The sequence below is a fragment of the Rhinolophus ferrumequinum genome, chromosome 11 (assembly GCF_004115265.2).
Source record: "Rhinolophus ferrumequinum isolate MPI-CBG mRhiFer1 chromosome 11, mRhiFer1_v1.p, whole genome shotgun sequence".
In the NCBI taxonomy this organism is placed as follows: domain Eukaryota; kingdom Metazoa; phylum Chordata; class Mammalia; order Chiroptera; family Rhinolophidae; genus Rhinolophus; species Rhinolophus ferrumequinum.
In genome coordinates, this window is record NC_046294.1 from 84,951,132 (window position 1) to 84,966,832 (window position 15,701).

Genomic DNA, 15,701 nt, shown 5'->3' on the forward strand with positions numbered 1-15,701 from the left:
TCTTCCTATCCATGAACATGATATGTGTTTCCATCTATTTATATCTTCCTTCATTCCTTTCATCAGTGTCTTATAATTTTCTGAGTATAGATCTTTTACTTCTTTGGTTAAATTTATTCCCAGGTATTTTATAGTCTTTGGAGCGATTGTAAATGGGATTGTTTTTTTAATTTCTCCTTCTGATGTTTTATTATTGGTATATACAAATGCAACTGATTTCTGAATATTAATTTTGTATCCTGCCACTTTACTAAATTCATCTATCAGCTCTAATAGCTTCTTGGTGGAGTCTTTAGGGTTCTCTATATATAGTATCATATCATCTGCATACAATGATAACTTTACTTCCTCCTTACCAATCTGGATGCCTTTTATTTCTTTTTCTTGTCTGATTGCTGTGGCAAGAACTTCCAGAACTATGTTGAATAGAAGCGGAGATAATGGGCATCCTTGCCTTGTTCCTGATCTTAGGGGGAATGGTTTTAGCTTTTCCCCATTGAGTATGATGTTAGCTGTGGGTTTGTCATATATGGCCTTTATTATGTTGAGATAAGATCCCTCTATTCCCACTTTCTTAAGGGTTTTTATCATAAATGGCTGTTGGATTTTATCAAATGCTTTTTCTGCATCTATTGATATGATCATGTGATTTTTATTTTTCATTTTGTTAATGTGGTGTATCACATTAATAGATTTGCGGATGTTGAACCACCCCTGCATACCAGGAATGAATCCCACTTGATCGTGGTGAATGATCTTTTTAATGTATTGCTGAATTCTGTTTGCTAATATTTTGTTGAGGATTTTTGCATCTATGTTCATTAAAGATATCGGCCTGTAGTTTTCTTTTTTTGTGGTGTCTTTGTCTAATTTTGGGATCAGGGTGATAGTGGCTTCGTAAAAAGTGTTTGGGAGTCTTCCCTCCTTCTGGATTTTTTGGAAGAGCTTGAGGAGAATTGGTGATAATTCTTTTTTGAACGCTTTGTAAAATTCACCTGTAAAGCCATCTGGTCCAGGGCTTTTGTTTGTTGGGAGACTGTTGATTACTGATTCAATTTCCGTGGTGGTAATCAGTCTATTCAGGTTTTCTGTTTCTTCTTGAGTTAGCCTTGGAAGGTTGTACGCCTCTAGAAAATTGTCCATTTCTTCCAAATTGTCAAATTTGTTGGCATATAGTTGCTCATAGTAACTTCTTAAAACTCTTTGTATTTCTGCAGTGTCCGTTGTCACTTCTCCTCTTTCGTTTCTGATTTTATTAATTTGGGTCCTCTCTCTCTTTTTTTTAATGAGTCTGGCTAATGGTTTGTCGATTTTGTTTATCTTCTCTAAGAACCAACTCTTGGATTCATTGATCTTTTGTATTGTTTTTCTGGTTTCTATTTCATTTAATTCTGCTCTGATCTTTATTATCTCCTTCCTTGTGTTCCCTTTGGGCTTATTTTGCTGTTCTTTTTCCAGATCCCTTAAATGTGAAGATAAACTGTTGATTAGTGATGTTTCTTGTTTCTTTAGGTAGGCCTGCAAAGCTATGAATTTCCCTCTTAGGACTGCTTTCGCGGCATCCCAAAGATTTTGGGTCGTCGTGTTTTCATTTTCATTTATCTCGAAATATCTTTTGATTTCTTCCTTGATCTCCTGCTTGACCCATTCATTATTTAGTAATAAGTTATTCAGCCTCCATGAATTGGTGTGTCTTCCCGTTTTTTTCCTGTAGTTCATTTCTAATTTCATAGCATTGTGATCAGAGAAGACAATTGGTATGATTTCAATTTTCTTAAATTTATCAAGACTTGTTTTGTGGCCTAACATATGATCTATCTTGGAAAATGTTCCATGTGCGCTTGAGAAGAAGGTGTATTTTGCAGCATTGGGGTGAAATGTTCTGAAAATATCGATTAAATCCAAGTGGTCCAATGTATCATTTAAGGCTGTTGTTTCCATATTGATTTTCTGTCTGGAAGACCTGTCCCTTGTGGTCAGAGGTGTGTTGAAGTCCCCGACTATAATAGTGTTACTGTTGATCTCTGCCTTTATGTCAGTCAGTACCTGTTTTATATATTTAGGTGCTCCTATGTTGGGTGCATAGATGTTTACTAGGGTTATGTCCTCTTGTCGGATCGATCCCTTTATTATTATATAGTGCCCATCTTTATCTTTTAGTATGTTCTTCATTTTAAAGTCTATTTTGTCAGAAATAAGTATTGCAACTCCAGCTTTTTTCTCGTTTCCACTTGCATGAAATATCTTACTCCAACCCTTCACTTTCAGCCTGTGTGTGTCTTTTGTTCTGAGGTGAGTCTCTTGTATACAGCATATACAAGGGTCTTGCTGTCTTATCCAGTCAGCCACCCTATGTCTTTTGATTGGAGCATTTAATCCATTTACATTTAAAGTGATTATTGATAGGTACATAGATATTGCCATTTTTAAATTTGTAGTTAGGTTGTTTTGATCTTTCTTCTATTTACAGAAGACCTTTTAGTATTTCTTGCAATGCTGGCTTGGTGGTAATAAATTCCTTTAGCTTATTTTTTTCTGGAAAGCTCTTTATCTCTCCATCAACTTTAAATGATAGCCTTGCTGGATAAAGCAATCTAGGTTGTAGGCCTTTGTTTTCCATCACTTTAAGTATCTCCTGCCACTCCCTCCTGGCCTTCAATGTTTCTGTAGAAAAATCATTTGATAGTCTTATGGGAGTTCCCTTGTATGTAACCCTCCGTCTTTCTCTTGCTGCTTTTAGGATTCTCTCTTTGTCTTTAAGCTTTGCCATTTTAACTATAATGTGTCTTGGTGTGGACCTGTTTGGGTTAATCCTGGTTGGAACTCTCTGCACTTCCTGGACTTGTATGTTGGTTTCCTTCATCAGGTTGGGGAAGTTTTCAGACATTATTACTTCAAATATGTTCTCAATCCCTTGCTTGCTCTCTTCACCTTCTGGTATTCCTATGATGCGCATGTTGTTGCGCTTGATGTTATCCCAGAGGTCTCTTAGGCCATCTTCATTGTTTTTTATTCTTTTTTCTTTTTGTTGTTCCGTTTGGGTGATCTCTGCTACCTTGTCTTCTAAGTCGCTGATTCGATCCTCTGCTTCATGTAGCCTGCTGGTAATTCCTTCAAGTGAGTTCTTAATTTCGGTAATTGTGTTCTTTAGTTCCAACTGGTTTTTCGTTATGATTTCTACATCCTTCTTTATGTTTTCTCTAAGCTCGTTTGTTATGATTTCTACATCCTTCTTTGTGTCTTCTCTAAGCTCCTTAAACATTCTTATCACCAGTGTTCTGAACTCTGTCTCTGAGAGGTTGGTTACGTCTGCTTCATTTGGTTCCAGTTGTGGAAGCTTCTTCTGTTCTTTTATTTGGGACGTGTATCTTTGTTTCCCCATTCTGGCTGACTGTGTTTATTTTGATATATTAGGTAGATCCCCTAGAGTTCTTAGTTCTTGCTAGGTTATCTTGTGTAGTATGTGTCCTTTATATTTGACTCGCACCACGTCGTCCTCCTCTGCGTGTGCTCCAAAGGTGAGTCTTGTGTTGTGTACACTGTCCCGTTCAAGAAGATCTTTAATTGCTTCCCGCTAATGAGCAGGTGGGGTCAACTCCTGGGCTGACCTGCCGTGAGACTTGGCTCTGCCCCCCGCAGGGCACTCTGCTGCGTGAGGGTTGACCACCCCAATGTGGTTTGGCCTCTATGGGCTCCAGAGCCTGCCGAGAACCCCCTCTAGGTATGTGACCTGCAGGTCAACCCCGGCTGCACTCCGATTTGGTCTGGAGTTGGCCCCCAGATATGCCGAGTCCCGTGCCATCCAAGCTGGGCCCCGGCAGGGAAGTCCCAGAACAAGGCAAATCACCAAGCACAGCAGCAACGACAACAGCAAAGAAGAAAAAAAAGAAAAAAAAAAAAAAAAAAAAAAAAAAAAAAACAGCCGATAACCCCCGCTCGACACAGGCAAAGATATCAAAGATACAAGATAAAGCAAAACAAAACCAAGCAAAGCAAAACAAAGCAAAACAAAAAGCAGCGACCGTCTCGGCCTGAGCCCATCAAGCAATGACCAGGTTGTCCTCTGCTGTACCAAAGAGCCCCCTGCTTATTGCGCAGGCAGAGCCGGTCACCTGGTGCTCAGAGAGACTTTGGGACTGCAGACTTAAAAGCGTGGGCCTGAGGGGTCTGGATGATAGTCTCCACAAAGTCAGTGCAGCTTCTGCCCTTGTCCGCACGTATGCACACCGAGAGGAGCACCACCAGTCCTTTGTCCAGAGCTCGTGAGTCCTAGGGCACTCCTTCAGTGTGTGTGTATGGGTGCGGGCGGGAGATTTCTGATCTGCTGACCGTGCCTCACAAGCTGGGCCCCGGCAGGGCAGTTTCAGAACAAAGCAAATCACCAAGCACAACAACAACAACAACAACAAAGAAAAATATCAAATACGTTCACATGCAAAAACCACCTGATAACCCCACTCGACAGAGGCAAAGATATCAAAGATATAAAGACAAAGCAAAACAAGACAAAACAAAGCAATACAAAAAGCAGCGACAGTCTCGGCCTAAGCCCACCAAGCAATGTCCAGGTTGTTCTCTGCTGTACCAAGGAGCCCCCTGCTTATTGCGCAGGCAGAGCCGGTCACCTGGTGCCCAGAGAGACTTTGGGACTGCAGACTTAAAAGCGTGGGCCTGAGGGGTCTGGATGATAGTTTTTACAATATCAGTGCAGTTTCTGCCCTTGCCTGCACAAATGCACACTGAGAGTGGCACCACCAGATATGTGACCAAAACTCTTGAGTCTTAAGGCACCTCTTCAGTGTGTGTGTGTGAGTGCGGGCAGGAGATTTCTGATCTGCTGAAAGCCCAGAGCTGCGCCTGCCTCACTGCTGATCTCCGGGTGTGTCTCGGCCGCTGCACCCACCCCACCCTAGGCAAGCCAGGAAGGGTGGGGGCTGGAGATGGAGGGGTCTTCACTCTCCCAGCCCAGCCGTGCGTCGCCCTCTTCCCGCAGGCCAGAAAAGGTGGTGGCTGGGGGTGGAGGCGTCTCTTCTCTCCTAGCGCAGCCAAAATCACGCACACTGCCCAGACTGCCTGGGTCAGGGCTGCCCGTCAGGCTTCGCAAAGCGTGAGCTTTTGATACCACTTCTCGGTTCAGGGGCCGGTTTAAGTCTCTGGAAGGGCGGGGTAAGATTGGAAGAGCGGGGCGGGGGAGGGGCCTAGGTATGGAGACTGCACCCCCCGTCTGCCGCAGGGCGCGCCGCCTTCCCGGCGGCAGAAATCAGCCGCGGGACGCAGGGAAAGAGCCGCCACCCAGTCTCTGCGCTCTCCGCTCCGCCTGGGCCCCTGTGCGCGCCCGGCACCGCGGGGCTGCACCGCGGTTTCCAGTCCCAGTCTCTGGAAGGGCGGGGTAGGATTGGGGGAGCAGGGGGGGGGAGGGGCCCAGGTATGGAGACTGCGCCCCCCGTCCGCCGCAGGGCGCGCTGCCTTCCCGGCGGGAGAAATCAGCCGTGGGACGCAGGGAAAGGGCCTACCCCCGGTCTCTGCGCTCTCTGCTCTGCCTGGGATCCCGCGCCTGCCCGGCTCCGTGGTTTTCGGTCCTCGCCCCCGCCAGCTGAGGCTCCGCTGGGGGCTGGGCTCTCCCGCCGCTGCCTGCCGGGCGCTCCCACGCCGTTTCTCCTCCTCCTCTCCTTGCTCCGTCCAGTTAGCTTACCCCCAAGAATTTCTTAGCTTCAAGCAATCCACGAATCTCTCCACTATATTGTGTGGTGAGCGAAAATTTCCTCGATGGGTTATAGTTCCCGTTTGCAACAAGATCTGGAGGAGAACTCAGAAAGTGCGCCCTGCTGCCGCCATTCCTATATATCGGGGTCAGCTTTTTTATCCCAGCTCCCAGCTAGCCAAAGATCCAAAGCTTGTATGTTTGACTTATTTCTTAGGGATTTCCAGGGGCAAGATGTGCTATAAGTCTTAAGTGGTAACCAGGAGGCTTCAGGCAAAAAAGATTAGACATAAAGTTGTATAAGAGCATGACATTTTGGGGGAACAGTATTCAGTAGGACTGGCTGCAGGTACAAAGGCTAGAATAATGTAGGTGAATGTGGACAGTAACTCGGAACCACATTGGGCTTCATATGCAATGCTAAGAAATAACCATGTTACGCTGAAAGTGATAGGGAACCACTGCAGGATTTTAAGGAGGGGATTGGCACTATCATATTTGTTTTTTCCTATTCCGTCCCAGAATAAGAAAATTATTCTTGTGTCAGTATGGAGGGTGAAATAGAGGAGGAGGCAGCGGGCTATCATTGGGAGGCTCTTGCAGTGTTCAAATGAGACGGTAAGATAAAGACATGAGGTTATGACCACCACCAAACTAAGGTAGTGGCAGGGAGAGTAGAGAAGATGAGACAGACTTGAGAGCTGTTTGAGAGTAAATGGACAAGACTTTGCAACTGGATTAGAAGAGGAGAGGGAGGAGATGTGCTTATTTCTGAAATTTTGGTCTTGGCTAATTTGGGAGATGGTGATACTATAAACTGAGAAAGGGAATACCAGGGTAACTGGTTTTTATGGGAGAGATAATCAATTTGATTTGGGAAATTTTGATCTTGCAGTTCTCGCGGGAAATCGAGTTGTAGCCATCTTATAGGTACTTAGAAGTACCTACAAATCAATTACTAAAAGAACACCTTTATATAATAAAAGGAACAAAGAAAGCAAAAATGCATTTTTCAAAGATATACAAGTGGGTAATAAGTGTATAGAAAAAAATAAAGAAATTATTAAAATAAGAAAAATACATAGGCAAAATTAAAACTAATGCTATTAACTATTCTTGGCAAGGGTTTGGGGAAACTGGTAGTCTCATTCACTGCTGATGGGAACATACACTGGTACAATCTTGATTGTGGGTAATTTGACCATATCTATGGACAGCCTTGAGAATGTTTGTAGGCTTGCTCCCAAAAATTTAGCCACAAGTGTGCTCATTGCCGTGTTGTTGATTGTAGTAGAAAATGCTGAAACAAGTCTAATGTGAATAGGAAGAAAAGATTATTAATTTTGATACAGTAGTACCATGGAATGCTGTGCAGCCATTAAAATGATGTTGTAGAATTATATTTACTGATTTAAAATAGAAAAATAAAAAAGATCACCAAGTACTATATAAAGTATGACCAAAATTTCTGAAAACAAGAAATTTGACATAAAATATTCAATAGTTTACTCTGAGCAGTTCACTAAGTATGAGACTGGCAGAAAAGTCCAAAAAGTACACATTAGAATATCAATGGTAATTATCTCTGGAAATTTGAATTTCAGGTTTTTTGCATTTTGTATTCTTCTGAATTTCCCAGTCTTCTGTATAAACCATGTAATACTTGCCTAATTTTTAAATAGTAACTTAAAATCTGAAGTTGTGGTGATCAAGATTATTTTTACAAAAGAAATGGATCTGAAGCTTAGGAGGAGGTGAGTACTGAAGATAAGGAATTGGGAGTCGTTGGCTCATCGGTGAGGGCAAATGAAATCAACCAGGAAGAGCAGGTAGAGAGAGAAGCAAGAACTGAGTCCTGGAGAATAACAACTTTGTGGAGTTAAGAAGGGGAGTCAGTGAAGGTGCCTGATGAAGAGTGGTAGAGAAATGATGGTAAGACAAGAGCAAGTGGGGCCTATGACAAAGATCAAAGCAGAAGAGGTGTCTTAAAGAAACAAGTGATTAATTGTATTGTGTGCAACAAAGAAGTCAGGCTGAAGAGCAGTCACTGGGCATAAAGACATGTGGGTCCAAGAGACCTTAGTGGGTGAACTTTCAGGAGAGTTTAGCAGTCAGAAGCCAGAGGCTCCAGGCTTTGGTGGTGCATACGCAGTGAGCAATTGGAAATTGCATGTGGACACTACTCTTTGAGGAATCTTGGTGGGAAGGAAGACAAGAGGACAGTAGCTTTGTGGGGAGGCAGAACTAAATCATGAGATATTTTTAATGGAAGGAAACTTGAGTATGTCTTTAAGCTTAGTTAAAGGACCTGTTATTGGAGAAGAAATTGAAGAGATGAGGAAAAGTGGGGGTAATTAATTGGACAAGATTTGAGGAAAATGGAAGAAAACAAAATAAAGAGTATTTGCGGAAGGATTGGCCATGGGCTGATGGAGAGGTTCGTCCTAGAGAGAGGAAGATCATGTCTCTCTTGGAGTAGGAGGGAAAGTGTCCTGGACGCTGGGCTGAGCTTCCCACATGTGCCTTTAAGGACCGCAGGATTTACTTTTCCCATCTCCACTCTTTTGAGAATTGCATCAGTTGAAAATGGTTGCCTAAAGCTAGGCCACACCTTTCCTAGGGCATCTGATATTCAATGACTGGTTAACTCGGAATGGGAAAGTCCAGCTTCAATCTTTCAACCCAAACAATTCTGACGGCCACCCCAGCTCCAGAACTCTCTGCTGGGTTGGCTGAGACCTTGTTGTGATGACATCACAGCCTAATTTCTCCCTCTGCCCAATCTCGATTGCTTCCATCTCCACACAGGTGCTGCTCCTGACAGCATCCCCTAATAAACTTCCTGAATGTTAAAGTCCTTCTCAGAGACTGCTTCCCAGGGAAGACAACCTGTGACAGAAAGTGTGAACTAGATGAGGATATATATAAATTTGGGGAAAAAAGATTTCATACCTGTTATGTTCTAGTTTCTTCTGTAAAATTGAGGCAAATTCATTTCGTAAGAATAAGGAACACATGCTATTCAGTGCAATGTTGTAGTGTTAGAGGAAAAATTAAAAAGAACTTAAATGTACAGCAATAGGTAAATGGCAGAGTAAATTCTGATACATCATTTGGAGAAAATATACACTAATTAAAAAAACAATGCTTCAACATAGAAAACTGATTTAGTGAGAATTAGGAGACTCAAATCTAGAGAAGAGGCTTGAAAATGGTTTAGAATGGCCACCATGGAAACAGGAGAGGGAGCTTACTGGATTCTGATAGAAGGATTGCATCTAGCCTAATGGTTCCAATCAGCTAGTCATGTGGTTATTGCCAATAATTTTGGCATGGAAGCAGTGGTGAAGAAGACAAAGCTAAAGTAATATAGAGTAAGAAAATAATGCAGTTCAAGAGAATAGTGTATTTGCAGTGGTTCAGAGTCTCTACTCTGGAAGCAAGGTCTTACGTTCAAATCCTGACACCACCACTTATGAATTAAGGGCAGGGCTGGCTTTTTGGGTGTGTGACAAGTGCCCTGGACAAAGTCCTGCTCTCAGAAGGGCCGCATACTTGGTTAAAAGCTCTACTGCCACTGTCTTGAAATTCTTAATCATTTTATCTTGGAACATGTTTTGCTAAGTCTGATGGGACAATGAGCATGCATGTGAGCAGAGGAAATATGCACATGTACACGACCCTCATTCCTTGCTGCCTCATTTGCATATAGCATTCAGGAAGCTAGGCAGCTTCCGTGATGTGTTTAGTTTGTACTCTGAGTCTTGCTGAACTCTCAGGCATTGTGAATCCACCAAACTCTGTGCTCACGTTTCATATCAACATATCTATAGTTGAACAAGTGGGTACTGACAGCCCCAACCAGGCCGTGTTTTCCTTTCAACCGGAACTTACTTTGAACACAGAAAGAAAACAGTGGCATTCCAAGAAACACAAACAAACAAGGAAACCTATCATATCGTTTCTTACTGGCATTACTTTCCTGTATTAGCCAACCATTTATGCTGAAAATCACGACATATGAGGAAAGGGAAAAGATAGGGCAACATGTCATTCCCTTTGCTTTCAGTTTTTCCTTGTTCACCAGTAAGTTAAAGATAAGGAATGTTGATAAAATGTGTGCATATCAAGAAGTGAAATAAAAACAGCTAGTTTTGTGCAGTGTTTCCAATGTTCTGGTAAAAATAAAATACAAATGCATATGCAAGCTATGAAATACTGGTGATTCTGCATATGAGTTAGATGCTTTTATATTAACATTTAAGACTGGCATTGCACAATTAAACATGAACAGTAAAATTTTAAATTTTAACTTTACTTGGGATGAAGGATTCTTCTATTATGTTTTATAAGTAAGAAAATATTTTAAAGGAGAAAACTTTATATATTAGTATTTTAAAGGGCACTTTCCCCCTTGATTTTTGAACAAACGGGCCTGTAGATTCATTTTGCCCTGGGCGCTGCAAATTATGTAGTTAGCTCTGGCTAGGAAGCCTTGGGCAAGCTACTCCACCTCATTTTCTTCATCTGTATACTGATGACAAAAATGACAAAAGTTAATATACAGAAAGGACTTTCAATAGGGTCTAGTACAAATAATGCCTCTCTTACTAGAGAAATGATTACGCAGCTGAACCTGGATGTAAAGGAAGGAAAGTCAGAAAGACTGGTTGAGAGAAAATGAGAAGAGTTTAAGAGACTGGAGGTCTTGAAGAGGGTGATGAACAGTTCTAAACGAGTCACAGATGGAAAGATAAGAAGTCCAGTGGGTTTTTTTTTTTGAGATTTTTATTAAAATATAGCTAACGTAATATTATATTAGTTTCAGGTGTACACCACAGTTATTCAATATTTACATCCCTAAAGAAGTGTCACCATGATAAGTCCAGCAACCATCTGACACCACACCACACTATCACAATATTATTGACTGTATTCCCCATGCTGTACATTACATTCCCATGGCTATTTGTTTTATACCTGGAAATTTGAATCGCTTATTCCCCTTTACCTTTCCCCCGCCCTTTTTAAAATTTTCAATTGCATTTCACATTCAATATTAATCTGTATTAATTTCAGGTGTACAGCATAGTGGTTAGACATTTATATAATTTAAGAAGTGATCCCTCTGACTAGTCTAGTGCCCACCTGGCACTATACATAGTAATTACAACATTTTTGACTATATTCCCTATGCGTCACATTACAATAACTATTTTGCAACTTCCAATTTGTACTTAATCCCTTCATCTTTTTCACCGTGTCCCCAACCCCCTTCCCATCTATCATCCCAATAAATCTAGTACCCACCTGACAGCATACATAGTTATTGCAATATTATTGACTATATTCCTAATGCTATACCCTACATCCCCATGACTACTTTGTAACAACCAATTTGTACTTCTTAATCCCTGCCCCATTTTTACCTTGTCCCAACCCCCCTTCCATATGGCAACCATCAAAATGTTCTCTGTATCTATGAATTTCTTTCTGTTTTGTTTGCTTGTTTATTTTGTTCTTTAGTTTCCACATACAAGTGAAATCACAATGCATCTGTCTTTCGCTGTCTGACATACTTCACTCAGGACAATACCCTTCAGGTCCATCCATGCTGCTGCAGATGGCAAGAACCCATTCCCTTCCATGGCCAAAAATATTCCAGTGTATATATGTACCACCTCCTCTTTATCCATTCATCCATCGACAGACACCATGCTGCCTCCACATCTTGGCCATTGTAAACAATGCTGTAATAAACATATGGATGTACATGTCCCCTCGAAGTAGCATGTTAGGTTTCTTCGGATAACTACCCAGAACTGGGATTACTGGGTCCTTCTTTGACACTTGTTATAGCCTTTGTTTTAAATTCTGTTTTGTCTGGTATAAGTATTGCTACCCTAGCTTTTTTTTTTTTCCATTTCCATTTTCATGAAATGTATTTCTGATCCATTTACTTCAGTCTGTGTGTATCTTTTGATCTGAAATGAGTGTCTTGCAGGTGGTATATGTAAGGGTCTTATTTTCTTATCCACTCATCCACCTTATCTTTTTAAAAAAATTTTTTTTATTAAAATATAGCTAACATACAATATTAATTATATTAGTTTCAGGTGTACATCATAGTTATTCAACAGTGCCCACTCGACACTATACAATGTTATTACCACATTATGGATTATATTCCCTATGCTAAAGAGGTGATCACCATGATAAATCCAGCAACTATCTGACACTGTACCATGCTATCATAATATTATTCACTATATTTCCATGCTGTATGTTACATCACCAAGACTTTTTTTATATCTAGAATTTTGAACTTATTCTTCTTTATCTTTCCCTCCTTTTTAGTTTTCAATGAGAGTGGACATTCAATATTATTTTATATTAGTTTCAGGTATACAGCATAGTGGTTAGACATTTGTATAATTTAAGAAGTGATCCCCCTTATTAGTACCATGTTATTGATTATATTCCCTATATTTTACATCCCCATGACTATTTTGTAACTACCAATTTGTATTTTTTAATCCCTTCAGCTTTTTCATCCTATCCCCAACCCCTTCCTATCTATCACCCATCTGATACCATACATACATCTGGTACCCATCTGATACCATACAATATGATATTATTGACTATATTTCTTATGCTACACCCAACATCCCCATGACTATTGTGTAACAACCAATTTGTCCTTCTTAATCCCTTCCCTTAATCCCTTCACCTACCCCCAGCTCCTGTTCCATCTGGCAACCATCAAAATGTTCTCTATATCTGTGAGTTTGTTTCTGTTTCATTTGTTTGTTTATTTTGTTCTTTAGATTCCACTTATAAGTGAGATCATATGACATTTGTCTTTTGCTGTCTGATTTAAGACACTCAGCACAATACTCTCTAGGTCCATCCATGTTGTCGCAGATGGCAAGATTTCGTTCTTTTTTTTTACAGCTAAGTAATACTCCATGGTATATATGTACCACCTCTTCTTTATCCATTCATCCATTCAGGGACACCCAGGTTGCCTTCATATCTTGGTTTATGTAAATAATGCTGCAATGAACATATGGATGAGCACATCCCCTCAAAGTAGCATTTTGGGTTTCTTCAGATAAATACCCAGAAGTGGGATTACTCAGTCCTTCCTTGTCTCTTGTTATAGTCTTTGTATTAAAGTCTGTTTTGTCTGGTATAAGTAGTGCTACCCCAGCTTCTTTGGTTTTTTTTTTCCAGTTTCATGAAATATTTTTTTTCATTCCTTTACTTTCAGTCTGTGTGTATGTTTCGATCTGAAGTGAGTATCTTATAAGCAGCATATGTAAGGGTCTTGTTTCCTTATCCATTCAGTTCTCCTATCTCTTGGCTGGAGCATTTAATCAATTTCCGTTGAAAGTAATTGTTGATAGATACGTAGTTATTGCCATTTAAGTATTCATATTTTTGATTTTTTTTTTTTTCATTTTAAAGAAGTCCCTCTAAGATTCCTTGCAGTACTGGTCTGGTGGCGATGAACTCCTTTAGTTTTTTCTTTTCTGGGAAGCTCTTTATCTGTTCTTTGATTTTAAATGATAGCCTTGCTGGGTAGAGTAGTCTTGGTTGTAGGTCCTTGCTTTTCATCACATTGAATATTTTGTGCCAATCCCTTCTGGCCTGCAAAGTTTTTGTTGAGAAATTAACTGACAGTCTTATGGGGGCTCCCTTGTAGGTAACTAAATGGTTTTCTCTTGCTGCTTTTAAGATTCTCTCTTTGTTTTTAACCTTTGGCATTTTAATTATGATGTTTCTTGGTGTTGGCCTCTTTGGATTCAGTTGGTTTGGGACTTTCTGTGCTTGTATATCTATTTCCTTCACCACGTTAGGGAAATTTTCAGTTATTATTTCTTCAAATACGTTTTCAATTCCTTGCTCTCTTTCTTCTGCTGCTACCTCCATAATGCAAATATTGGTACCAGTTTATCCCAGAGACCCCTTAAACTCTCGTCAATTTTGGGGGTTCTCTTTTCTGTTCGTTGTTCTGATTGGGTGTTTTCTGCTACCTTATCTTCTACATCACTGATCTGATCCTCTGCTTCATCTAATCTGTGGGTTCTCTGTAATGTATTCTTAATTTCCTTTATTGTATTCTTTATTTCTGACTGGTACTTAATTATGTTTTCTATCTCCATTTTTATGCTTGCTATCTCTTTGTTGAAGTTCTCCCTGAGATCATTGAGCTTCCTCATGACCAGTGTTTGGAACTCTGAGTCTGGGAGATTATTTGTCTCCATTTTGTTTAGTTCTTTTTCTGGAGTTTTGTTTTGTTCTTTTATTTGGGACATGTTTTTTTGTCTCCCCATTTTGGCTACTCCCCTGTGTTTGTTTCTATGTATTAGGTAGGACTGCTATGTCTCTTGGTCTTAGTAGAGTGGTGTTATGTAGTAGGTGTGCTGTGGGGCTCAGTGGTACAATTTTCCTGGTCACTTGAGCCATTCACTCCAGATGTGTCACTTGTGTGGATTGTGTGTGCTCTCTTCTTGTAGTTGAGCTTGGGTTGCCATTTGCACATCAATGGAACGGATTTATCCTCAAGCTCACTGGCAGTGAGGACTGGCCTTGACTACAGTGGAGGGGTTGTTGTGCAGGGGCTGACCCTACAGAGCAGGATCTGCCTCAGCAGGGTGCTGGTACCTGCCCAATCTGCCCCTTGGGTGTGTCATCCTTGGAATTGGCTGTGTGATGCTTCAGCTCATTTTGTAGCTGGCTGCTATGGGTACCAGCCCCAAGGCCACCTGGGAGGGGACCCACTGCAGGTTGAGTTCAGCTGCAGCTTGTGCCCCACCTGGGGTCACCCGGCAGGAGCCACAAAGAAATCTGCAGTTGGCCAAGCAAACCAAAGCCAGCTGCTACCAGTGCCATGCTAAGGGCTACTCAACTAGAGGTACTGGACATGCTGAAGCCAGATGCTGCTTGTCTCGGTTCTGCAAACTTTTGAGAGACCCTAGGAATGTCTGCAACATGAGCTAAGTCAGGCGGTTTGTTCAAAAGAGCCACTGGAAGTGGCTTGGATGTACCCAAAGGTTGGGCGGGATGGGGTTTTGAATCACCAGGGTGTGGAAAATGAGTGACATTAGTGATGAAGACTCAGATATGTTGGCAGCCTGTGCCTGCACACAGTGAAAGGGGAGAGTTCATCAAAGAAGCAAAGGCCTTGGCCAGCTCCTCTGTCCAGGAGAAAGCTGCCCATCCAGCCCCTGTTCTGAAGCCAGACAACTCAGTTCCACCCTGCACCCCCCACTCCCCACCCTATAGTCCCTGGCACCTCTCTGGCTGCTGTCCCAGTGCTGGTGCTCAGAGCCAGTGATTCCGTTGGTGGGTAAATCCATGTGCAGGCCCTTTAAGAGGAGCACCTGGGACTCCAGCTGCCTTCTGTCTCAGTCATAATCTCTGCTGGTTGTCACAGAAATTAAGGGGACTTCTCTCCCCAACACTGGAATCCTGGTCTAGGAGGGGCTGGAACCCCTCTATCCTCTGGGGGGGCCCTCTGCCACTGAAATATCACTCCCAATTTTTAATGATCACATGTGGTGTGAGACCACCCTGTTGCACATCTCTGTGCCTCCTACCAGTCTCGAGACAGCTTCTTCTACATGTCCTTAGTTGTAGGGCTTTGGTTCAGCAAGATTTTAGGTGCTTCTCAATGATGGTCATTTCGTAGCTTAGTTGTAATTTTGATGTGGTCATGAGAGAAGGTAAGCACAGCATTTACCTACTTGCCATCTTGACCAGAAGCCCAGCCACCCATCATTAGATTGGAGTATTTAATCCATTTACATGCAAAGTAATTGTTGATAGATATGTAGTTATTGCCATTTTATTTATTTATTTATTTATTTATTTATTTATTTATTTATTTATTTATTTATTTATTGTCTTAAAGAAGTCTGTCTAAGATTCCTTGTAATACTGGTTTGGTAGTGATGAACTCCTTTAGCTTTTTCTTGTCTGGGAAGCTTTT